At 36.5% G+C, this 27,500-nt stretch overlaps 1 protein-coding gene across 4 annotated transcripts in view; it reads left to right on the top strand.

Annotated features, from left to right (window-relative positions):
- LOC136846537 (CTD small phosphatase-like protein 2) overlaps positions 1–27,500 on the top strand; it is a 94,282-nt gene that overhangs the window by 44,017 nt on the left and 22,765 nt on the right. The window contains exons 1-2 of one of the 4 annotated variants that reach the window (XM_067117402.1): positions 6,663–6,859; positions 9,194–10,134. The exons of the other annotated variants lie outside the window; for them this stretch is intronic. The gene's annotated coding sequence lies outside the window, so the exon portion shown is untranslated. Of the gene's footprint in view, positions 1–6,662; positions 6,860–9,193; positions 10,135–27,500 lie in introns of those variants that run through there. 4 annotated transcript variants of the gene reach the window in all.

Raw genomic sequence — 27,500 nt, 5'->3', positions numbered from 1 at the left:
CAATATTTAAAATTAATCCAGTTATAACGTTTTTGAAAAACTGTAATTTAATTGACAAAGTGTAAGTAGTGTAAATAAAAACAAATTCTTTGGCCAGCCATGTGAGATTCACAAATAAAAACAAATCCTTCTGGCCATCCCTGTGAGAGCTGATAATCAGCTCAGTGGTCTTGTAAAACTGTTTTAATAATAAATAATGCTGTTCTTCTTGTTCGTTTCATCTGTGAAACAGATCATAGTGGTAACAAATTTCACTCACTGCAGTGGCCCAATTGTAGAAGCGCTCAGACTTACAAAATAGGGGTCTGTGGAACCTGAATAACAATATCTTTGACTTTAAAGGCTATGTTGGGTAACTAAACATTCCAGTTGGAAGTATCTGAACGGAAATTGTCTCTAAGTAACGTTCATACGTCCATTAAAAATTGGAGGCATCCTTTGGTTCCTCAAGGAATTGCCACGTGTATATGTCGGAATTATTAGATTCTTATCGTTCAAATGAGCACGCTAGAAATTAAATTTATAAATAAATTTCAATTTTTATGCAGTATAAATCTTTTTTTAGAAATGGGAAAAACGATATATTGTAACAATGTAATTTTCGACGCCAAAAGGTGTCTAAGATTCCTTAATTATTTTTGTCAAAATTTGAATAGAGATAAGGGTTATACCTTTCATGTTTGCATGAGATTTGTTTCATGTGCATTTCCTATTTATCATAAAAATTAATTTTTCTTAAACGCGGAAGATATGGCGTAGAAATATCCGTTAATATTTGATTTGAATATTAGAATGAATCTGTAGAGAAGGTGGTTTTTATTTTTGCAAGGAAACACCTCCTAAATATTTCCTTTATTTGAGTTTTTAGTGAAAACTTTTAATTGAAAAAGGGGAAAAAATAGAAGCTTTACTGAATATATCCTAGAAATTTCCGTCGATGCTTTCCCAAATGTAAGTCAGACGAACACAGTCATATTACTTTACGTAAGAAATTATCTCACGAATGTTTCCTGTATACGAACGTTGCCCCTCCACTCCAACCCCCCCCCCCCCGTTATCCCCATACCGTCAGAAATAGAGATGAGATGTCGAAATATCCGTTTCTGTTGATAGGGGGATTTGTTAAGGGGATATGAGGTTTTGGGGGGTTTGGTGGGGAGGGGGTTGGGGTTTGTTAGCCAGGGTTGGTAATGGAATGCCAGTCTTTGTGCTTATTGATTGATGGTCGGTAGCATATTATGTTTCTTGTATGAAGCTGTAGAGCTGATTTTTTAAATCAGATTTAACGACATTGGTGCTCTTTTTTGGAATTGTAAACTTCCTGTCTTCAGTCCCCCTCCCTCCCTTCCTTCCCCGATTCCGTCTTATTCATTTATTTTATTTTGAAGTTGGGCTTGGGGTGGCCAACGTTGGATTTTTTTTTTTTTTCAGCATTATGAAATTAAGTTTTTTTTATCGTGCGGAATGGCAACGTGGGAACCTTTCCCCCTATTTTTTTTTATTTTATACGAGAGCAACTTTAGTGCATATTTTTTTTATTTGGAATTGTAATCTCTCTCTCTCTCTCTCTCTTAAAGGGTTGGAGGTTGGCCAATAGTGTTGGATTTATATCTCAGCATTAGGATTTTTTTTATTGCTTATCTTGTATATATGAGAATTAGCAACATTGGGGTTTAGTTTTTCTCAGTTTTTTTTTTTTTTTTAACGCAACGCTGGAAAGTTTTATCCTAGTATTACCAAAGTGTAAAATGACAAGGTGACTGTCTTTTTTTTTTTTTTATCAGAATTTGCAACACCAGGGCTAAGTTTTTCTTTAAACGGTAACGCTTTTTTTTAAGTAACTTATAAGGAAATGGAAGAGTGGGTACCTTTTCGTCTCAAGATTAGTAACCTGTTTTTTTTTATGCTAAATTTAGAAGCCTTTTGTCTCAAGGTTAGCGAGGTTTGGAACTTTCTATATTTGGATGGACCCAAGTTGAAGTGGTCATCTTGAAATGGTAATTTTCTGGTTTTGTTTATCTTTGAAATAACAGCTCTGTACTTTTTCGTTTTCTGGAAAAGAAAACTATTGAGATGGCTTCGTATGTTCGTCCGCACTTTTTCTGTCCGCCCTCAGATCTTAAAAACTGCTGATGCTAGAGGGCTGCAAATTGATGTGTAGGTCATCCACCCTCCAGTCATCAAACTTACCAAATTGCAGCCCTCCAGCCTCTGTAGCTTTTATTTTATTTAAGGTTAAAGTTAGTCATAATCGTGCATCTGGCAACAAAATAGGACAGGCCACCACTGGGCCGTGATTAAAGATTCATGGGCCGCGGCTCGTACAGCATTATACCGAGACCACCGAAAGATAAATCTATTTTCGGTGGCCTTGATTATACGCTGTAAAGAAAACTCGATTGCGATGAAGAAACTTCCGCGCATTTTTTATTTTTTATTTATTTTTTTACTGCTGCGGTACCGTTTAAGTTTTTATATTTCTAAACTGGCAACGAAGGAATGACAACGCAGGCTTCTAACATTTTTAATTTACTTATTTATTACTTTATTTACTAAAAGAATAACATTGGAACGATCTTATCTTGTGAACAAAGGATAACGCTGGACCCATTTTCCTCTTGACGTGTTGTCCTGGGGAATTTTTTTTTTTATCTGATTGAGATAGCAGCGTCAGGTCTTTATTTGTTTGTATTTTATTTTTATTTCTTGAAATAGCTACTGTAGGCTACGTCGTCGTTTTTTTTATATTTCTGCTAGTGAAACAGTAATTTTGAAACCCCTTTCTCTTTAAAATAGTAACCAGATTCTTTTCTTTTGTATAAAAAACAATTCAGATTTAGAGCGTTTCATCGTTTAAAAGATATTGTTGGAGTGTTCTAGAAAACGGGAGAACATGGACAGTAAATCTTATTAAATGTTTTCACATGTCCACTCACAGATGAAAACGCCACCCGCCCCGTTGGCGTAGGCAATGAATGACCCCAATCAGGGATTTACTCTAAAAAAAAAAAAAAAAAAAAAAAAAAAAAAAAAAAAAAAGTGTTTTCATACCACTCTGACGTACACATACCAATCCGCGATTGGTTCTAATTCTGGAACGAAGGAATTTGAATCATACGAGTTCTATTTTAGAGGCCTGTTAGTCCGGTTTGTTAGCGCTCGCGTGGATTGATAAAAAGGACTGTCATCGTGGGATGAGGTTGCTATTCCCATGTCCTCCATGTTAGCTGTGACCCACCACAATTAGCAAACTGCTAGGTATCTGATTCACTGCTTAGGTAGACAGAGTGATAAAAAAAAGGGGGGGCGGGGTGTTGATTTCATTCGTACCTACTACTTCCATCGCCTTTGAGATGATCATCCCAACCGCTAGACTAGAATTACCTCTTCTCTCTCTCTCTCTCTCTCTCTCTCTCTCTCTCTCTCTCTCTCTCTCTCTTATATATATATATATATATATATTTATATATAATATACAAATATGACAAATGCCGTTTGGCGTAATCTTTTGTAAAAATCTCTCTCAAAGATTTGCCTTTGTTTTATGGTAGGTCCACTAATTCTTCAGCTGTGTTGGATTCCAGGTGCATCTGTTCCTTAATAATCCCCATCCTTTGGGATATCTATGTCATCTGTCAGTTATACGACCTTTCTTGTAAACTTACTTTCATATTGCTATTCAGTCTGCTAGTACAGGACCATTGTAGTCGAAAGGCCTAGCAACCACTCAGTTGTTTCACTCTTTCCTTCCTGGCATTTGCCTTTATTTAGACATTCATCAGGTTCCATATCTTCGTGATTCGGTTATACATACATACATATATATATATATATATATATATATATATTTTATATATATATATATAATTATATATATATATATATATATATATATATATATAAAATAATTTTTATTACATCACATCACTGATTTATACTCAAACATTAAGCTACAAATGTCGTTTGATATCTAGTTCGCGCTGCTTAAGGGAATATCACCGAGGGGAAATTATAGGTGATAAATGGATTGGTACCGAATCATCTCGAACACTCGACAGTACCCTCCAACGACTTCCAATCGACGTTCAAAATCAACTTTTGCCTCTCTTGATGGCTCAGTGGTTTGAACGTCGACTGGAATTTTTCGTATGGTACTGTCGAGTGTTCGAGATGATTGGGTACCAGTCCATTTATCACTTATAATTCCCCTTTGGTGATATTCCCGAAGTAACGCAAATTGGATGTTAAACAGCATTTGTAGCTTAATGTTTTTATATATGTACTGTATATATGTGTGTCTATATATACAAATATATATGTGTATTTATGTGTATATATTACATAATAAATTGGATGTTAAACAATTTTTAGCTTAATGTTTATATATATACTGTATATATTTATGTGTGTGTATATATTCACACATATATGTGTATGTATGTATATATATAATGTGTATATGTACGTATGTTTGTATGTGTATGGATGGATGGATGGATGTATTTTACGCCAACGCTTTTGTTACACATCCCCGAAGAAGAAGAGACGTCGGTGACGTCAGTCGTTATAGAGGTGTGAGAGGAGCTCCTCCCTCCCTCGTCCTTCTCATTTTCCGGCGGGCATCGCCGTAGCAGCGGCGTCGTCGTCATCAAAGGCTCAGGCAGAGAGAGGCAGCCCTTGACAAAGGGCAGAGGACCGGGGACAGAGACTCGCTCTACCTTGATTAGATTTCCCCGATTTCGACCTTACTTCAGAGCCACCGCTTCCCCACCTTCCCCCACACACACTCTCACCACACACACACACACACACACACACACACACTACAGTACCTACCTACCTGCTCCCCACCCCCCACCGTTCTTTCTCTTGTTCATTCTCTCTCTCAATCCTTGGTTCGTTCTCATCCTCACGGTTTATTATGAATGATGAGAGAGAGAGAGAGAGAGAGATAATTGAAGTTGGGATTACCTCGTCGCCACGGCATCATTCATTACGAAACGCGGGTAGCCACTTACAGAGCACTGATAGCCCAAGGTTGAAGTTTTTCCCCCTTTGTTTTTCAACCCATGCCTGCGGCCAACAGCAGTCGGCTGACAATCAAGTGTATAATTCACTGTTTAAGTCCACAGATGCAAAGACAATCTATAGGAAAGTTACAAGATTGTTCTTTCATCGTTTGGGATCGAATCCTGAGAGAGAAAGAAGAATCATTTCAGAATCTGTTGGCTGAGAATTAAACTTACTTCCTGCTTCTGTATTCCCTCATATATATAGATTTCTGCTTCTGTGTTCCCTCATATATATAGACTTCGGTATTAAAACTCATTCATTTGCATGTCCTCTTTTTTACGATTTCTTTAAGCTTGGGCTAGATGCTTGAGATGAGCATCGGATTGCCTGTTCCTTCGGCCTTCTTACCGGGAAATTTATATGTGTATTTTTGTGTTCGTGACGCCTGGGTCAGATAGGGACAACAAAATGCCAGTCCTAACGGACTTCTTATTAAAAAAATTATTTTGAAATAAGGTCGATTGGGCAGATACCGATGTAAGAGACGCAAAAGATGCACTTATTCATTTAGTAATTGCTTAATGTAACTTTTATTTATTTACTGGTTTATTTTTACGAATTGTGTGTGTTTTTTATTATATTTTATATATTTTACTTATTTTATTTTTTATCGACTCATCTCCGCCGTAGTTCGAAACGCGCGCTAAAGAGAAGCAGCAGACTAAGAATTACAACTGAATCTTTTTAACGTTATGCTCGTAGCATATTTGGCTGGTCATCCACATCCCGAAGGAGAGAGAGAGAGAGATGAAGCAGAATCTGCATTATGAAAATATGCATAAACAGACGGATGGAATTTACCTTGAAAAGTCTGTGCGTGGCCGAGTGCTCTGTGACGATGGATGCACAAAGGGCCTGCAGATGCTAGTGTATAATTACGAGAAGAGAGAGAGAGAGAGAGAGAGAGAGAGAGAGAGAGAGAGAGAGAGAGAGAGCACAAGCAGCTGCAAAACTGAGACAAGGCGAAAAGTAGAATAACAGTCATAATAGAAACCTGAAAATCAAAGCATCGAAAGGGTGAGGATGAGAAGCGAACTGCGTATTTGGGATGGAAACAAAATCAGACTCATTTACGGATGATGACGGACGGCCTGAGGTCATCCATCCTCTTGGAACCAAACTGGAAGCCCCGAGAGGAGGAGGAGGAGGAGGAGACAGGCAGACAAACAGACAGTCAGAGAAGTTATCTGGGCAAAGAGATGAAGAGAGTAGAGGGGATAGAGAGCTGGTGGAAAGAAAGATCATGAGAAAGAGAGGATGTCTACAGAGAGTCAGAGAGGGAGGCTTTAGCTGGAGAGAGGCAGGGATGGGAAAGCATTGGAATAATAAAAGAAAGAGGATATCCAGGGAGAGAGACAGAGACAGGATATAGCAGCGCTGGAGAAAAAGAACGAACGTGAGACAGGGAGAGAGAGGATATCTGTAGAGAAAGAAAGATCCAGAGAAGTGCAGAGAGAGAGAGTAGAGAAGAGGGAGGGGGTTGCTTTTAGTGGTGTTGGTCGCGCAGGAATCAATGGTTGGGGGAGGGGGGGCCGGTTCTTTTAGGGGGACTCTGGCGAGCGCGAACCACCACCACCACCACCACCAGCAGAAGCAAGCCCTCGTTGCCACCACCTCCAGGAGAGGAGAGGCACACAGGCGAACGAAACTTTTGCTGGAGTGGAGGCGGTGTTCTCTCACTGGTCGTTTGTCCCCCTCCCTTACCCCCCATACACACAACGCCTGCCTACCTACCTCCTCCTCGGCAGGTGGAGTTAAGGAATAACTCCGACGTCTTCTGGAAAAGGTGATCTGTGTTTTGAATCTGGTGAGGAAATCGGAAAGCGATTCTTTGCAGGCAAAAGGCGCAGGAATAACATCACGATCTGACGGAGAGGATTCGAGTGCTTTCTCTATCTTTCTCTCTCTCCCTCCCCCTCTTTTTTTATTTCGTGTCTCCTTGTCTATGTGTGTGTCTGTGCGTCGAGACAGGTGGCGGGTAAAGCTGGCTGCCTCTGCAGGCAGGCAGGTGGGCTTGTGTGTTTTGGTCATGCCGTTGCTGTCGAAGACACCCCACCTTAAATGCCGTCAGTGAAGGCGGTGATGGAAGGGTTGACCTTTCCAAAAGTAGAAAACAAGAAGAAGAGCAACAAGAAGAAAGGTGTCCTTCCAGTGCTGGGGGGGCGGGGGGGAAAAGTCGTTTGTGATTCGCCGCCACGAGTGTTTATAAATAACCTTTCTGCCACGGTACATGTGATTTGAATTACGGGCAGGTGTTTTGTGTGTGGAAAAAAAAGGGGCATGGACGCCTTTGGACGTCCTTGCCTGCTTGCCTACTCAGCAGACTTCAAGACACGTCTGCTTTAGTCCAGGTGACTTCCTGTGCTTTCAGCAGGGGCGTGTGGACTGTTTATTGATGTTTGTCCAATGAGAAGTTGAAACTGGAATTGATGACTATGTGATTTTGTGATATATTTTATTTTAGTTTTTGAGGGGCTTGTGTTTTTGCGTGATAAAACACTCCATAACACACACACCTTATATATATATATATATATATATATATATATATATATATATATATATATATATATATATATATATATAGTATATATATATATGTATGTATGTATGTATGTGTGTGTATTATATAGTATTCACAGTCATTGTTTTACTGCACTTTTATGCATGTATTTAGTTTTATGTATAAATATGTTCATGTATGTATATAGACATACGAACAGAACTATGACTGTAGCTAAGCAACAGACACGGATTAATATCGATGAGGTAAATTTTACCGTTGGGTTGGGTAAGATAATATTTAATGTTCATGTTCTTGGCAACATTAAGAGAGAGAGAGAATTTTATTTCTCAGTATTTACTTTAGTCTCAAGCAGAGGATAAAAATAAGCATATGAATAATTTAAAATCATTCTCCTCACTTGTTATTATGCAGATGAATCGAAACACACAACAGTTATAATCATTATACATATAATCATAGAGAGAGAACGCGTACTTTTGTAGGTGTATGATAGGTCCCTTTGATATGCTTTTTCACACAGTATGACCTTTGGTAATCAGATTCGAGAAATTTAATCGAAATTTTGTTTGTATATATATATATATATATATATATATATATATATATATATACATATATATATATATATATATATATATATATATATATATATATATATATATATAGTGCAGTTACGAAAGAAAGAGACTAAGTAAAGGACTATAAGTCGAAAGGCCTTGCAGTACTCCATTGTTTCACTTTCCTTCGTGGCGTTGCCTTTATTTATACTCATATATTCATCCTAGATGACCTTTGGTAATCAGATTCGTGTCTTTCGAGAAACTTAATCGAAAATGTTTATATATATATATATATATATATATATATATATATATATATATATATATATATATATATATATATATATGTATATATATATATATATATATATATATATATAATGCTGTATATATGTAAAGAAAGAGACTAAGTAAAGGACTGTAAGTCGAAAGGCCTTGCAGTACTCCATTGTCTCTCTTTCCTTTGTGGCATTACTTTATTTATATATTCATCCTAGAAAGCTTGCAACTTTTTTGAATAAATATCTCCACGAGATACCATCCAGTTTGAATGAGGTCCTTAGTAATTAGTAATATATATATATATATATATATATATATATATATATATATATATATATATATATATATATATATATATATATATATATATATATATATATATATATATGTGTGTGTATGTTTGTATATATGTATGTCTGTATATAATCTTTTGTCTTATTGTATGTATGTTGGTTTAAAGAATGGATATTTTCTGGTCGCAGGGAGAATTTTGAAGGAAAAAAGACAACGTGTATTTTCCTGAGAAACCGGAAACTGTTACAAGTAGTGCGAAATACATATATTTATTTTGCTGAAAGAAGAAACCTGTTTTGTGTCTTGACTCCCTGACTTAATCGCAGGAAAAAGAAAACAGTTTGGTGACGTTGAATGGTGCGCTTTCTCGAAGTTGAATTTCTTTTAAAACAAAGATTCACGACAGTTTATCCTCACTCTGATATCTTTTTCTTACGTCTCTCTAAATCATTCGCAGAGTCGTGATAACTTGTGATCACTTCGAGCGGTCAAATTATGGGTCTGATATGAATTTGCCAAGGGGAAAGAAGGAAAGACCGTACACTAACTCCGTGTGCTTACGTTTCGAGGTTTTCCCCATGCATTGTCAAGGACTTTTAGGCCAGAGCAGCCGAGAAATGGAAAGGTTTGTGGAAAGACTGCTCCCTGAGAAAGTAACTTAATCGTGCTTATCATAAGGCTCTTTCAGTAGAGATTGATAGAGGCAAAGAAATGGATATGTTGTACAAGTAGATAAAAAAAAGGAACAAGTCACAAGGAAAAGACTTTTGAGAGAAAGACAGGAAAAGAAGGTAAAGACAGACGTAAGGAAAAGGTTCGACAGTGCGAAAGAAAGTAAAGAGAGGGAGAAGGAAAGTATTTAGGTGTAAAAAGAAAGATACCTAGTCGTTTGTGAACAACGTGTAACTGTGAAATAAAGTGAAAGTGATGAAAGGGAAAAAATAGAAAACGACTCTGGATGGTGATAAAAGAAAGAAAAAAAAAAAGACAAGAACTCCCAAGGTTGTGCGTGACGCGTTGGACACCATAACAGTTGTGAAGGATTGTGGAGGACTTGATAAAGAGTTTGATGTAGGTCTGATCCTGCTGTAGGTCTTTGAGTGGCACTCGGGGGGAGGAAATCTCTCTCTCTCCCCCTCTCGTCCTCCAACCTCCATCTTCCTCGTTTCTTTCACCCTCGGCTTCGACGAAACTTGTCGACACAGGCAGTGCCAGTTGCCTCTCGAGAAAGGACCTCTTCTGTTGTGCCACATTTTGCAAAACCTCATTGCCTGAACCTCTCTCTCTCTCTCCTTTTTTCTTATCTCATTCCACCTTCAATTCTCTCCCTTTCTCCCCCTTCCCACCCTCTCTCTCCCCTCTTCCCTTCCCCTCCCCTCCCCAAGTGGTGTTACCTCGGTAAGTCAACTTTATCACCTTGGAGTATCAACTGGCTTTGTCGAAATTGATTCGTTTCTCTCCATCGCTTGTGATCTTAATTTCTTTTTACTCGATCTTTTTATATTTCATTATGTAATATACATTATATGTATATTAGCTATGCCTAGAAGTGTGTATGATTATATACTCTTATATATGTACATACATATAAACAGCACACTGGTATCTTTGAACTACATATGCTGTTTATAGAATTATATACACACGAGAACTTTTTGTACAAATTAATGTATTTAAACACTTTATGCTCAAATATCTCAACAGAAATTCGTTCATTCATGAACGAGTTAATCCGGAAAATAAAAGGAAAGGCAAAATAGCTGAAGAAGATTTTGCAAAGCCAGTTGATATTTTGTATATTTTTGTTTTAAGTTAAATGTAAATCCATTTTTTTTTTGGGGGGGGGGTTTGCATAATCGTCTGTATATACTTTGAAGTTTAAATTAGTATTTCCATATGCTACAGGCAGATGCTACATACTGTATTTAAATCCATTTATATATATTATATATATGTGTATATATATAATATAGATGTATGTATATACACATATATATACAGTATATATATCTTCTTCTTCTTCTTCGTATATTATATATATATATATATGTGTGTGTGATTCCTTGTCAGGTTTGTATATAAGTATAGGGTATATATATGGCTGCAGCCCCTGCCCTGCATTACTATTGACATGTTATTCTGGTGACTTTCATGCCTCAACAGGATGGTAATTTCTGATGAATATATTTGAAAAGGTCTATTATTTTCTTTTCCTGGTATCCCATTGGAGTGAAAAGCATGATTGCCGTCGGCCTCAGGGAAGGAGGCTCATCTGCCATTTATGGGTCATTTCCTCCAATGGATCCACAACCCTTAGCGATGTGTTCCTCTGCCTTATGATATAAACAAAATATCTCCAACGAAACCACTAGGGCACTGATTTCCATGTTCATGCTCCCTTTAAGGGCTATTTCCCTTCCCAAGGGGTTCACAGCCATGTGATCCTTTACCTTGGGGTAGGGTGCATCAGAATTTCTACCCATTGGCACTTCCAAGGTTAACGGTATCCAGGTATTGATCGATCTGACTGCTGCACTTGAGGTTTATTCACGATTCAGCAACTGAATTATGAATGTGCGAGTAACTTTGTTGACTTCTTTTCTGGAACCACTTCACGTGAAGGGAGGGACACGGCATATTGTAGAGAAATATACATGTATGGAATTAGGCAGCAAACCTCTCTCTCTCTCTCTCTCTCTCTCTCTCTCTCTCTCTCTCTCTCTCTATATATATATATATATATATATATATATATATATATATATATATATATATATATATATATATATATATATATATATATATATATAGAGATAGATATATAGATATATATATATATATATATATATATATATATATATATATATATATATATATGTTTGAGAGTTTTGAGGTCTGCACCAGCATTTTGCGATTCATTAACACATTCCATGTGTGAACTTACATATTTGTTCTGTTGGAGTGTGTATGCTGTGTGTTTTAGTGCAATTTATTATCATGGTCTCATTTTGTTTCGTTAATTCTTCCATCTGCATTCATGTTTATCAAGGTCTCTCGCGTCAACTTCTTTTCTGTTATTTTGAATACGCTAATATTTTATAATCGCATCACTGTTTTGTAGTCATCGTCAACATCTTAAAACCAGTATAACAACTAATAATGAAGATGAGATTAATATTGTTTCAACCGAAACTACTATAACTGTTAATACTGTAACTGTTGCTATTTACAAGTTAAAATCTTGTCAGCCTCCAGTATTAGAATCAGAGACTTTGCGAGGTTGACGCTGTGAGCAGAGGTGATCACAATCGAATATTGGAAGAAGTTGAGAATTTCTCCGGGAATCGTATTCCGTGCGCACATTTTTGCAATTACAGTATACCGCACGGGCTATGAACGGGCCTGTATGTTTAATACTGTTGTAGCGAGTCCTTGCAGCATGGCTGAATTTGGGTTTGCATAATATATATATATATATATATATATATATATATATATATATATATATATATATATATATATATATATATATATATATATATATAAAATATTGTATATATATACACGTATACATATGATTGTGTATAATTGACATCATGTTCAGTTGATGTGTAGAGGATGATTTTTTATTCAGTCTCTCTCTCTCTCTCTCTCTCTCTCTCTCTCTCTCTCTCTCTCTCTCTCTCTCTCTCTCTCTCTCTCTCTCATAAGCACGCACATTCCGGATAGGTTCTTCAGAAGAATAAGATTTTCATACACACTGGTCGCCAGTTTTTCCCGTTCGAATGAAATTGCTAATTAGTTTATTATAATTTTTATTATTATTGTTATTGTTGTTTATTTTATTTTATACAAATATGATAATAAAAGCATGATGTGTGGTATATTTAATGCTTTTTTAAATACATTTATAAGGTTATCGTGTAATTGTTTTATTATTATGGTTATTTTTTCACGATACCAGACGCCGTAACCGTTTGTATAGCCACGGGACTTTAGGAGACTTTTGGCATTTAGGTGTTCGTTTATTCATTTATTTTGTTATTGATTTTATCCGTCTTGGGCTTTTTCCTTCTTCTATGCTGCCTCTGCTTTTGTTCCCCCATTATTACAATTATTTTAAATGTATATTCATATGGGCAAGGTCCCTCACCCTCTCAAAAACAAATAACGTGCTGAAAAGGTTATAAAATGTGCATGCAAAGTGGGAAAAAAACCCAGGCGTGAGAAGTATACTCCAAAGGAGACTAAAATACGAACGTTTTTGCATAAATTTACAAACGCTGAGAAATGAACCAGATTATCAAGGTTAATAATAAGCATGGTATCCTCCTTTCATGGAATTTACCCAATCGAATGAATGGGCTTTTTTGACTGTTTCAGATGGGTGTGAACATAATCTATAGTACTTATCATCACCTGGCCAATGCGGAGAGTTGCGTGCGATATGAACCCCCAGAGACCGGGAACTGATATATGTAAGCCATGTTCACATAAAGCCAGCGAGGCCCAAAAAAGCGAATGCCAGTCAACCACCTTCCCTTTTACTTATGCATGCGGTCGCTAACAGAAACGACACGCGTGGGGTTTTTTTGCGACAGAGAGACGAACACTCAAACAGGGAGACGGGGACAGACACTCAGCGCTAAAGGCTTGAAGCAGCCGCGGACATGCAATGCGTGGGACGCGCGAATTCATAATCAGATGTATTGAGAATATTGGCGCGAGTGTGCCGTTACGCTCGGTCGGTGGCTTTGTCATCGTGTCGCTATGCTCGGTCGGTGGGTGGGGACTCCCAAAACTACGGTTTAGATAATGTTTATGCTTCATCCTCGAAACGACGGAGAGAGACCACACCCTTGTGTTGTGTGTGGTGCTTCGTGTCGCTGGCCTCACTCTGTGTGTGTGTGTGTGTGTGTTGTTTGTTTGTGTATGTATGTGTGGGAATGCTGCCAGTCTGGGGTTAAAGCGATCTCTTTTCTGCCTGCCCTGCTTGTCTGTCCGGCTACCTGTATAATTATAGAGGTATACAAGCATTATATATATATATATATATATATATATATATATATATATATATATATATATATATATATGTGTGTGTGTGTGTGTGTGTGTGTGTGTATGTATGTGTGTGTGTGCATTCACATTTATTATTTGTTTATATGTTTACCTACCTATCTCAACTCGTCTGCGATAAAAGTAGATTCTCTTACTCTTTCTGAGAAAAGAGGCTTCCTCCTTGTCATAGATCTTTCTTTAGAAGTGTCTTTCTCTGTAGGAGGAGGGAGACGTCCTTGTAAAAGCAACATACCTTTATTGATTTCTCCAACTTTTGTAGTCGACTCATTGAGACACGGCGTTAACAGCTACTATAATAGTCGTTTGGACTCTGGATTGCACGAACACAATCACTCAGTCAACTCATCGAGCCTTATTTTCCTTGTTTGATGTGTGTGCATGTAGATACGTTCGGCAGTGATGCACACACGAACACACACACACACACTATATATATATATATATATATATATATATATATATATATATATATATATATATACATTATATATATATATATATACATACATATATATACATTATATATATACATACATATATATATATATATATATTATACATATGTATATATATATATATATATATATATATATATATATATATATTATATAATGTATGTAGTGTATATGTATATATGTATGAAAAATAACCAGCAGATCCATACCATGGTAACGAAGCAAGAACATACTGTAGTCCAACCAGAGAGAGCCACGTCTAGGAATGCCCATTAACAGAAAACAATTTCGCGATTGATCTGTAAAACCAATAAAACTTATTGATTTTTTTCTACTTCCTCCCCCACCCCTCCTTCCCTCATCAGCACATTCCTCATTTCCTCATTGCGCGGGAAGCAAAAATGCTTCTTTGAGAGAGAGAGAGAGAGAGAGAGAGAGAGAGAGAGTCCAGAGAGTAAAGGTCCGGCCTTATCGATTTTGGTAATACTTGTTGGACCGAAGACGCTCCTTTAGTCAGATTTTTCTGTCCATAGGAGTTTTTTGCTCTGTGTATTTTATTTATGTTTTCATGTCTTTTATTTAGCTGTTAGCATGTTGATGTTTTAGTCTTTTTTATTTAATTTTACTTATCTGATATTTATTTTTTATTTGTTTAGTTAATTAAATCCTCATAATTTTTTATTAGGTATTTAATATCGTAACTGACATTTTTTTATTTCTGTATAAGTTTGCATTGTATATATTATTGACATTAATCATTTTATTTCTTTGGCATATTTAACGCACGTTCTTTTAAAGAGTAAACAGTGAAGCTGATAGTTTAGGTGAGACTGGAATATTAGTCAACGTTCACCTTGATATTTACAAAATAATGTTTGTTTGTCAATATGATTCATGCATTTGTTAAAACAAGAATAAATCACTTCCTAGTTTTATTCAGTCTCGCTTCATTATTTCGTTCATTTATTTATATTTAATTCTTCACTTTTGCATTGTATAATTTTGCTTGCTCATTCATTCATTCAATTTTTCTTTGTTTCATTCATTCACCTTATTCATTTAAGTAATAATTTTTTCATGCATTGTGTGAATATACTTACACGTCCTTATTTTTTTATCCGTTCATTCATTTTTTTTATTTATTCATTCATATATTAGTTCTTCACTTACTTCACCCTATTAGTCCCATTTTTTCCTCTCTTAGCTCATTCATTTTGTTTCCATGTAATCCATCATTCATTAGATGTCATTTATTAATTTTTCACTTCTTCATGTAATTAGTATTCATTTTTCATTGTCAGTGACTCACGCATTTTGTTTTTATTCATTTCCTCATTACCTCTAATTACAAATCCCGAGTATTCCTAGAATCGTGTCATCTCCGTTGAGTGACAGCTTTGTTGCCACTAACGAGAACATAATTATCTATTGCTTGAGCGCCTCTTCATGCGACAGTTACCAATTTTATTGTGACTTTCTCGTCTCTATTCAAGATTACTCGCGTACGTTACGCGTGCATGTCGTGTTTATCAGTTTCCACGCTTGCTTATACATATGCATGCAAACACACACACACACACACACACACACACACACACACACTTCTTCTTCTTCTTCTTCTCAGCTTAATCCCAAGTCGGGGTCGCTTTTTTTAATGAGACTTTTTCCAGGTGTTTCTGTCGCAACGTGAACATACATACTCACGATCATTTTGAGGGGCCCGATAGGCATCGAGTGTTTATGGAAGGACTCCGAGTGTGAGATAAGAGTATCGATCTGGAAGAGAGATGATGAGTAAATCTCTCTCTCTCATAATACAGAAAACTGACAAACAAAAATTTTAATGATGCCAGTCAGGAAATTTTTTCACCCCTCTCTCTCTCTCTCTCTCTCTCTCTCTCTCTCTCTCTCTCTCTCTCTCTCTCTCTCTCTCTCTCTCTCTAATACAAAGAACTGACGCACAAAAATTTTAATGATGCCAGTCAGGAAATTTTTTCACCTCTCTCTCTCTCTCTCTCTCTCTCTCTCTCTCTCTCTCTCTCTCTCTCTCTCTCTCTCTCTCTCTCTCTCCTTGTCACAGTAACATGAGCCTTTCACAATCGAAAGCTACGCTGTTTAGGGGTCGGCGCTTACCTCGTCTTACCTAACCCGCCCGAAGCTTCATAACCTGTTGGATGGCGGTTCTTTGTGGTCTCTCCTATCAGGTGGTATCTTTCAGTGTCCATTCTAGTGTACTGTTGTTGTTGTTTTTTTGTTGTTGTTGTGCTCAAACGTGAAACAACAGAGAACAAATTGGGTTTTTAAATAGTGCATTATTATTATTATATTATTATTATTATTATTATTATTATTATTATTATTATATAACAGTATTAAAAATTAATATTTGAATAGTGAAAAATTAATTATTTTATTATTATTATTATTATTATTATTATTATTATTATTATTATTATTATTAAAATTAAAATCTCTGGGACAATTTGAATACAGATAAACAGAATAAATGAAAGATGCTAAATTTCTGAGAAGGTGGTGCCCCACGAACCTGTCCTTGAAGGCGGTGTCCCACTCACCCATCCCAGAGGGCAGTGTCCCACGAACCTGTCCCAGAAAGCAAATGTCACCCGAACACGTTTTTGGCACCTTTTAGCCTCTTGCGGCCTGCAAGCTTTGCACTAAGTGCCCGGCATTGGTGGCACTATTGAAATTGTTTTTTGTACTTGTAATCTGGCGACACCTATAATAAATTTGAGTAAATGAGAGATAACTACGTAAATGTTTAATAGTAGTGGAGGAAAAGAAAAAAAGAAAAAGAAAAGCTTTAGTGAAGTGGCCTTTGAAAGTAACATTATCAGTGGTCAGGTTAAACTGCTTTGTCAGTAATAATAATAGTAATAATATTTCTTTGACAATAACAATGATAATAATAATAATAACAATATTATTATTATTATTATTATTATTATTATTATTATTATTATTATTCAGAAAATGAACCCTATTCATATGTAACAAGTCTACAGGGCCATTGACTTGTAATTCAAGCTTCCAAAGAATATGGTATTCATTGAAAGAAGTAAGTTGTAAAGGGAAATACAAAAGAAGAGATCTCACTTATTAAAAAAGAAAAAATAAATCAGTAATGATAATAAATAACATTAATAACTTTTTTTGCGTCTCAGGTCACACACATACACACACACACACACACACACCAGCCGTAGTGACGGGGTGGCCTCCTTCTAAGGTAAAACTAGTTGCAGCCTCAATTCTGCCCCTTTGAAGTGACTAGGCCTAACGGCCGAAGTTGGTCGAGCGCCGCTCGGCCTACCAATGCCTTAGAAGAAGCCTCTTGAGGTGACGTTGAGGTGCCTTTGACCTACAGGTTAAAAGTGAGTTATAATATAATATATTAGTACACACACATATTAGTATATATATATATGTGTATATATGTTATATATTGTGTCTCTGTGTCTCTCTCTCTCTCTCTCTATATATATATATATATATATATATATATATATATATATATATATATATATACACATATACATATACCTGTACATATGTAAATCGTCTTTATGTTTGGTGAAGTATTTTTACATAGACATAAACCTAAGTACACCAAAACTATTACTTATTTTATTACATATCCTAACAGATTTTCTTAGGTGATAGGGGTAGGGGGTTCAGGTTTTACCGCGATCAGTCATTTCGTCTGTTGTTTGTGTAAACAGGGCATTAAAATCCCATTTGTATTCGATTCTCCATCGTGGGAGGAATCCGGTGATGTGCATCTTGTGAGGGAAATCAATTTCAAGTTATTTTTTTTTTTTTTTTTTTTTTTACTTCCAGAGCATTGAGCGACCCCTTTGGGTCTGGCCGGTATTTGGATGGGTTGCCATCAATGAAAATATATAAATAAACAAGCACCCTAGAGAGTATCTTAATTTTACCGTCATTCATGAAAAAAAGGACCATTCATTATTGTTGGCTTCCGAGTTATTTTCTTTAGGTGTATAGAATTATTTTACAGTTGGACTGTTATGCGAAATTCAGATCAAAGGGCCGCCGAAGGGACTGACAACTCTGTGTGCCCCCCAGAAAGGAAAGTCCCTAAGGAGGCAAAGAAACAAAAGGGGGAACAATAAGCGTGGGATTTGACTCCGAAGGAAATCATTGAAAGAGAGAGAGAGAAGTAAGTATAGCTCTCGGAAAACCTAAGGCTTTGCCAATAATAATAATAATAATGATAAATATTATTAACAATATTATTATTATTCCTATCCTCCTCTGGCCTGGTCAGGATACGGACACAAGTTTGCCCATTCCTTTGCCAAACATTTACAATATAAAAAAAAAATTAAAAGATGACTCCAGTAGCGGCTGGGTTAAGTGAGAGAAGGGTCACAGAACTGAAGGTGAAAGGGCAATTGTTCCTTCCGTTGCTTTTGGTAGAAAAGGGGGGGGTGGGGTTGTGCTTTTCGATTTGCCACTGAAGGCGTGGGGCAATCACGGTCATCAAATTCTCATCAGGCGTGCTAATGATGACAGCAGCCTGATCGCTGGATTTACCTGTGGGTGTTCTTGCGGTTGCAATTATCGGAGCGGTTCTCTCTCTCTCTCTCTCTCTCTCTCTCTCTCTCTCTCTCTCTCTCTCTCTCATAAAGGAGAAGGATCGATTTTTGTGAAGACTTACTTTATTTTGTGATATTACGAATATACGTAAATTGTCGGCTCTCTCTCTCTTTCTCTTTAAATCTTTGTGAAGGAACTGAATATTTTGTTAACAGTTTTGGAATATAGAGAAATTTGGCAAAAGGATTAGATTCATGCCTCCCTGTCAGTTCCGAAATTCGAGAATTAAAATCTGGATTTTAAAACGTCTTTTCCTTTATATTCTCTATTTGAAATCGTTTCCTCTCCTTTATTATTACAGTTTTTTTTTTTTTTTTTTTTTGCATTCTGTAACAAAATGCTGCTTTGAAACCCGGACTTGAATGGGAGGTTAAATTCTGAAATGAAATATTTTGCCTTAAATTCTACTACGAATTTTACGTTTCTTGTTTTTCAGTCCGCAATATTCTCCTCAAATGGCTGTTCCTGGAATTAAATTCTGTATACATATATATATATATATATATATATATATATATATATATATATATATATATATATATATATATACTATATATATATATACTGTACATACATACACATTTTATTTACTCTCTCTCTCTCTCTCTCTCTCTCTCTCTCTCTCTCTCTCTCTCTCTCTCTCTCTCTCTATATATATATATATATATATATATATATATATATATATATATATATATGTGTGTGTGTGTGTGTGTGTACTGTATGTGTGTTTTATGTGTATATATGTATATACACGCAAGTATGCACGTACTTTAGAGTTGGTAGATAAAAAAGTGTCCATCTGAATGCAATAGAACGTAATTAACAGTTTAATTCAAAGTCGGAACGAGACTAAACACCTCGATTAATAACTTGGCAGACCTCCAGTAGACGGATTCAAAAATTTCGCCCGTCTGCAGTAGAAGAATGTGAGCGTGCATGCGTGCGTCTGAGCGTGTGAGCGCGCGCACACGCGAGAATCCAGACCAGATCGAAGAATCTATATACGGCGGAGGGAGGAGAGGAGAATTCACGATTGGGTTTCCGGTCGTTTTCTGAACTGCGCTGGAGAGGCTAATTTCGCTCTGCTCTACCTGGATGGGGTTCAGTCAAGGTAGATGTCACACCTGGTCAGGTTCTACTTCTGTCTGTCATATCAAAAAACAAACAGTTACAATAAAAGATACGGCTCTCTCTCTCTCTCTCTCTCTCTCTCTCTCTCTCTCTCTCTCTCTCTAAAGTCTCAAGTCTTATAAAATATTGTTTTCTGGCAAGTATTTGTAGTTCTTAGTTTTCAAACTCTCTCTCTCTCTCTCTCTCTCTCTCTCTCTCTCTCTCTCATAAAATATTGTTTTCTGGCAAGTATTTGTAGTTCTTAGTTTTCAAACTCTCTCTCTCTCTCTCTCTCTCTCTCTCTCTCTCTCTCTCTCTCTCTCTCTCTCTCATAAAGTATTGTTTTCTGGCAAGTATTTGTAGTTCTTAGTTTTCAAACTCTCTCTCTCTCTCTCTCTCTCTCTCTCTCTCTCTCTCTCTCTCTCTCTCTCCATAAGCATCGTTTTCTGGCATGTGTTTGTAATCTTTAGTTTTTAAATCTTACTGCGTGTGACTCATATATTTTCTTGTATGAATAATTATTAATTCGCGGTTCCATTCTTGCTGGTAAAAATTTCACCAGACTAACTGAGAGGTGAAAAGTATTTGTAGGAAACCTGAATATTTGTGAATTGGTGAGCGATATGTAAAATTGTAAATATCTATAGGAAAGTAATAAACAATCGTGTGATGTAAACATTTATAAGATAGATATTTTGTATGAAAATAACGTATATTTTTCTTGTGTGACCATTTCTAAATATGTAGAAATATATATGTAAACGATTAACATTTGTAATATATAATGAATATTGATAGAAAATTGAACACCTAAAAATGATGACTGTTTGTATGGAAATGACGAACGCATTTTACGGGAAAGCATTTTTGAATTGGTGATCATTTCTGAAATAGCGAACATTTAAAAAAAAAAAAAAAAACACGGACGCAATCGCACAAAGCACTCTGGAAATGATTCGGGGAAAAAATTTTAGCATCTATAACTAAGCGGGGAAAATGCATTTTCTGTTATGTTTTGGTAATACCTTTTTTTGTAATTTAGATTTTTTTTTTTTTTTTGCGCATTAAAGAGAAACGTTGCATTTAGAGAGGCTGGCTGGCTGAGAGTAAAGCAAGTGCTGTAGGCTCCGTAGTGCTTTATGAATGTTGTGTTTCATTGCTAACTTTATTCTCGTTTATTTCTTTATTTGTTTATTTATTTTGGTTTTATGCGCTTGTATTCACGGGCCCTGTTTTGCCATGCCTGTGTAGAATATGTAGAAATTAATAATAATGATAATAATAATAATCTGCTGGCTAAAACGCACAACCTTTAAATGGCCCATGCAACGGATGGGTCTACCCCAACTCTTCTCACCTCTTTTCTACATTTCTGTACGTTCTGTTGCAACGTTCCTTGTATGACTTATGAACGGCCTTTTAAACTGCTTAAATGCTTTTGAAGAGTAGCGCGTCCGAGTGTGTGTGTGTGTGTGTGTGTGGCTTTTCTTCTATTAAAAGCCGATGTCGCAGGAACGGGAGAAGTCGAAGTCCTTCGTGTCTATTAACTTGTCATGTCTATTTACTGACCCGTCACTTGTGTCTGTTACCTCGTTAGTTATACCTGTTAACACGCAGGTTCTGTCTGTTAACAGGTCATTTTTATCAGCAACTGATTTCATAGATCGTGATTACTCATTCAGTTGATTGTTATTAATTATGTTTTAATTGCGTTGATGTTTCCATTTTTTAAATATGTGTCTCATTTTGGTGTTCGACTGTTTCTTAAGGAGTTGTCTTCATTGCGAATAAAAATAATAAAATTCTTTTAATATCATGAGCGTCAACAGCTCATTTTGTTCTTAATTGTTAAAAGGGTCTAAAGTAAAGTCTGTGGAATTAATTCGCAACAATAACAATGATCATAGTTTGTCGTAGGGATCATTTAAAGAATGAAAGACCATTAATATTTTTTCCCACATTGAAAATAATATCGGCAGCGACACGATCGAAATTTTGCATGTATGATAATGCGTAGTAGAGTGCTGGCGAATGAGGATGATGGCGGTGGTGTTGGAGAGTTGTTGGAGCTGTGGTGGTGCTGGTTCGTTGGCGGGATCGATGAATGAGTCATGTGCGTGCGTGCGTGCGTGCGTGAGTACGCTTGTGCCTGATGCTCGCTCCGTCCCGTCCCGTCGTCTTGCTGTCGTCGGTCAACTCCAGCCCAGCCCTGGGACCCCGAGTCTCTCTCTCTCTCTCTCTCTCTCTCTCTTTTGGACGGAGTAACAACTGCAGTACTTACGGATCAGAACGGATAAATGTCTACTGTAAAAAATATTGTCATGTCTTTTTGCGTCGCGGTGAAATATGACAAAGCAGGCGAAGCCTTCTCTGTGCTAACGTTTTCTGATATTTCGAAGAGAGAGAGAGAGAGAGAGAGAGAGAGAGAGAGAGAGCAGTAGATCACTGGACTGATGGATGATGGAAGTGTTTGAATGAATGGGTCTGTAAGATTCAAGAATTGCCAGTGGGAATAGAATGAATTATTCTTTATATGATTCTGATTGTGACGCGTCTGTGTGAATCTGTGTTTGAATTCGTACAATTTTTTCACACAGGAATAAGTAAATACACACACGAAGTGTTTGTGCATAAATACCTGCATGCAGGTACATCTTCCTTGCTAAATGTTCCCCAAGCAGCTACTGTTTAGGATGGTAAGACAATGAACCGCGTTATCCAGCAAGTAGGACTCACGTAGACAGGTTAAAAACGTAGCCATCCTTAGCGGGACCCACCTTTACACCTGACATTGTCGCATCTTAAAAAGATCACGAATTTAGAAATCCCTTTGAACTGATGCGAAAAGGCCTAGTTCTGCCTGCTTTGTTCCCCTTTTCTTTTTTCCCACCTCCCAAAAGGGTGTTAGCTTGCTGCCAGTTCCGACGGCCTCCGCCTGCCCAAAAGTATTACCCGGTGACACCGTTTGCTTAAAGACGACGGACCAGAAGAACTTGACAAAGAAGAGAGAGAGAGAGAGAGAGAGAGAGGTGTGTAGCACTGTACCCAAATAGCTGAGCAACCTGCTCACGTCACAATTAGGATATCAGCTACGAAACTCGCTCCTGGAGCGTCTCTTGGGCAGCTTTGACGTAAAAGCAGAGAGAAGGGGAGAGGAGAGGCAGGTTTCCTTTAAGGATCTTACATGAATTTTTCGTCTTTTAATGAACCACCTTGGTGGCTGTTATGAATGTGTGATTTCTGTTGGTATGATGTGAGGACTCGTTTCTCCGTAGTGTTGAGGGACCTCTCTCTCTCTCTCTCTCTCTCTCTCTCTCTGAATCTGGAACAATGTACAGAACGAAATAAATAAAGATAGTATTAGTGACCAAGTTCATTGGAGTTGGACGGCAGCTGTAGAAATTGTGCATACATGGAAAATATACAAACTTGTATATTTTTACATTTTGTAACATCAATGTGGAGCTATTCCAGATGTTAAAATATGATTTTATGCATCCATTACATTTATATATATATATATATATATATATATATATATATATATATATATATATATATGTATATATATATATATATATATATATATATATATATATATATATATATATATGTATATATATAATATATATATTGCGTAGATGATTTTTAATTCTTTTTTACTGGCCGATTTAACTTTTCAAGTTTACAAAATAAAATGTAAAGCTATATATAAATATCCAGGACAGTTTTCTTATAAATTTTCATTATGTCCGTCATGCAAAACAGCAACGTTCATTGGAATAATTTGGCGTTTTTTCTGCTAGTGATTTGTCGAACTTAATTTTCAACTTTGCTAACTTTTTCAGTTGTTAATATATAAATCAGTATAATTTTTTTAAATGTATATATCAATGTCGTTAAGATCTTCGGAGCCAGAATTGATTGAAAAACATTGCCTGCAAGGCAGATTTCCTTCATACTATACCAAACTTCTTTGCATTTTTTAATCGGCTCATTATCGTCATTATCGATAAAATCTCACATTTATGTCCTTATGCAGCGACATCAGGTTTCTGCAAATGGTCGTCTCTAGGTTATGTTTCCACGCAAGTAATAGGGCGTATTCTTCAGATGCTCCTGCTTTGCCCTATAATTTCCAGGCTAGTCCTCTCGGGCGTTTGAAACACTTACCTGTTCTTATTTAGGTGTTGGAAGAGTGGGCTAGCTATATATATATATATATATATATATATATATATATATATATATATATATATATATATATATATATATATATATATATATATATATATATATATATATATGTATGTATATATTAACTTTATCACATACACAGTTGCTCTGTGCATTAGTAGAATTACTAGCAGGACCTCATTCAAACTGGATGGACGATTGTACGGATACTTGATAATGAGGACTGTTTGTCCAAGAAAGCTTGTAACTTTTTCTGAATAAATACTCCATTAGATACCATCCAGTTTAAATGAGGTCCTGTTAGTAATATATATATATATATATATATATATATATATATATATATATATATATATATATATATATATATATATATATATATATATATATATTATATATATATATATATATATATATATATATATATATATATATATATATATATATATATATATATATATATATATATATATATATATATATATATATATATATATATATATATATATATTATGTGTGTGTGTTGTTAAAAGAGAGACCACACGAAGTCCTGATCCCGAATGCGAAGATCGTTGGAAAAAAGTAGAGTCCATTAGTTACATAATGCGTACGAGCTTATATGCATACCCGTTGCCAAGAGTGGCGTGTACTCCCACGTGCTTACGCAATGAATCCTGCTTAGGAGCTGTTCTTCTTGCATCCCTCTTCCTCCCCCCACCTTCTCTCTCTCTCTCTCTCTCTCTCTCTCTCTCTCTCTCTCTCTCTCTTCGTGTCAGTTTCTTATTTCTCATCGCCCCTTCCGGTAAAAAGAGTGCTGGATGGGATGAGAGTAAAAGGGGGTGGGGTTGTGGTGGGAGGGGGATTATGGGTGGGAGGGGACTTCAGAAGTTTACATGACCTTGGGGGTAATCTCTTATCCTCCTAACCCCCCTTCCCTCTCTCTCTCTCCCCACCCCCTCCCCTACCTCCCCAGTTCCTCCCCATTTGCGTGTAAGATTATAAGAGGTTTCTTCTGTCGGCCAGTTCCTTGATTGATTTCACGAAGGCGGTTTGCGTGTGCTTTCGTGCAAGCGCGTGTGTGCGTGCGTGAGTGTGTTTTACATATGTCAAGGATGAACTTGTGGAAAAAACACAAATAACCAGACAATTTACCCCTTCGCAATTGCTTCCTCATTCGCCTAAGGCCATCAAGCTGTTTACATAATTGCTATCCAGGCTGAGAGTTTCTTGTGAGCGAGTACTTTACTTCAGCGTCGATGACCATGGTGCATGGGACGCCAGTTTTCTATACCACATCAGTCAGTCTTGTGTGTGAACCTGATCGAGTTTGGGAATTAACTTTTTTTTTGTTCTTTTCTTTCCCTTAAACCGCAAACTTGTCCCTGCTATTATTTATTTGGGTTTAGTATTCATCAGGACTTGGTTATGTTAACGCTAGAGTTGCCAGTTCCGTCGGCTTCTGCTTCAGAAAATCAAAATGTTGATTTCAGTATTAAGAAGATAACTTTGGTTTATGTTGAATGTTTATTTTTTCGATTTTGACGAGATTTAATTGAATGTGTACTTAGTACATAACATCAAGAAATATGCAAGTCCCCATGGAATATACTTCTATATAAGAGAGAGAGAGAGAGAGAGAGTGTTATGCTTCTTGTTACGCATTTATATTTTATATATATATATATATATATATATATATATATATATATATATATATATATATATATATATATATATATATATATATGTCACGCGCGTGCTAACCAAGGTTATGAACTGGCCGCTTGCGTTGCTAGGCAACGCGAAGGTCAAGTCTGTATTCCTGCTTGGACAGGTTAATGTAATATAACAAACTGGTGTCACAGCAACGTTGGTCACCGACGCCAAAAATACAAGAATTGGTAGTAAATATGAATTTAATTTGTTAAACATTATCTTGATTATTTTATTTCATAACCTATTTATTTTACTTTAAACGTTTTATATTGAAGGGAACGTTTTCCATTCAGCTTTGTGGTGTCGATTTATTCCATTGTAAGAACATTATTATTATTATTATTATTATTATTATTATTATTATTATTATTATTATTTGAAAAGGAGAGCGGCTTCTGTACGACTTGCGTAAATGAATCACGCATTCATCTGGGGTTCATAATTCACCCTGGAGTTACTCAGGAGTTACCTCATATTCATCTCATATAAATTTTAAATTTTAATTCCGTTTGGTATTCCTTCTAAACATGCATAGGCTACACACACACACACACACACGTATATATATATATACATATATACACGTACATATACATATACCTATATAAATGAACACAACTTTTAATTCCACTCCTTAGTGGAATGTAATTTATGTTGAGGTTTATGAGAGCGCGTGAAACACCACCACCTACTTGATCTTTGAGGAAGCGTCCGTCCGTCGCCAACCAACGACGAGGTCAACAATTCACCTGGCGTGCACTTACCGGACGGACGGGCGGACGACGTCTCCGAAATACCGTTTTACGCCATGGCCGAAGGGCCCAAGGTGAACAGGCGTCTGCGATGATGAAGTTGGCTCCAGGTGACCTTGGAAACGCTCGCTCGAGTGGATTGGGAGTGTGTGTGTGTGTGTGTGTTTGTGTGTCGTCCAGGCAGTTGTAAAGGGAACGGGGTTTTGTGTGAGGGAAGAGTGAAACGATTATTTTAGGAGAATTCCAATAGCCTATCTGGTGAGTTGATCTCTCTCTCTCTCTCTCTCTCTCTCTCTCTCTCTCTCTCTCTCTCTCTCTCTCTCTCTCTCTCTCTCCCTCCTTTGTTGACTATCCATATGTTTAGCAGCGCAAAATTCTTAATTTTTTTTTTATAAATTTCCTGTTATTTTACTCCAACTTTCCAACATTATTACTTATTCTTAGTTTTAAATCTTTTTCTATTTATCACTTTTTTGAGCCGTTGGCTTGATATTTTGCAACACCACCAGATTGTGGATTTTTTTTTCTTCGGTACTGAAAGGTTTCATTGATTCTGATGGAACAAAAAGAAAAGATGAAAACGAACCCTCCTGAAACCAATAAGTCAAGCAACAGGTAAGCCGTAGAAGATTCTGAATAGAGGTGACCTGTAACAGATAACAAAGGGCTTAATGGAGAGAGAGAGAGAGAGAGAGAGAGAGAGAGAGAGAGAGAGAGAGAGAGAGAGAGAGAGAGAGACCTCAGTCATAATTTTGCTGAAAGGCAACGTTAGTAAAGGCAGCTCTCTACATTTTGTCTTGGTGTC

This window comes from Macrobrachium rosenbergii, chromosome 15, assembly GCF_040412425.1.
Source record: "Macrobrachium rosenbergii isolate ZJJX-2024 chromosome 15, ASM4041242v1, whole genome shotgun sequence".
Taxonomy (NCBI): Eukaryota; Metazoa; Arthropoda; class Malacostraca; order Decapoda; family Palaemonidae; genus Macrobrachium; species Macrobrachium rosenbergii.
This window is presented reverse-complemented; position numbering and strand designations above follow the sequence as displayed.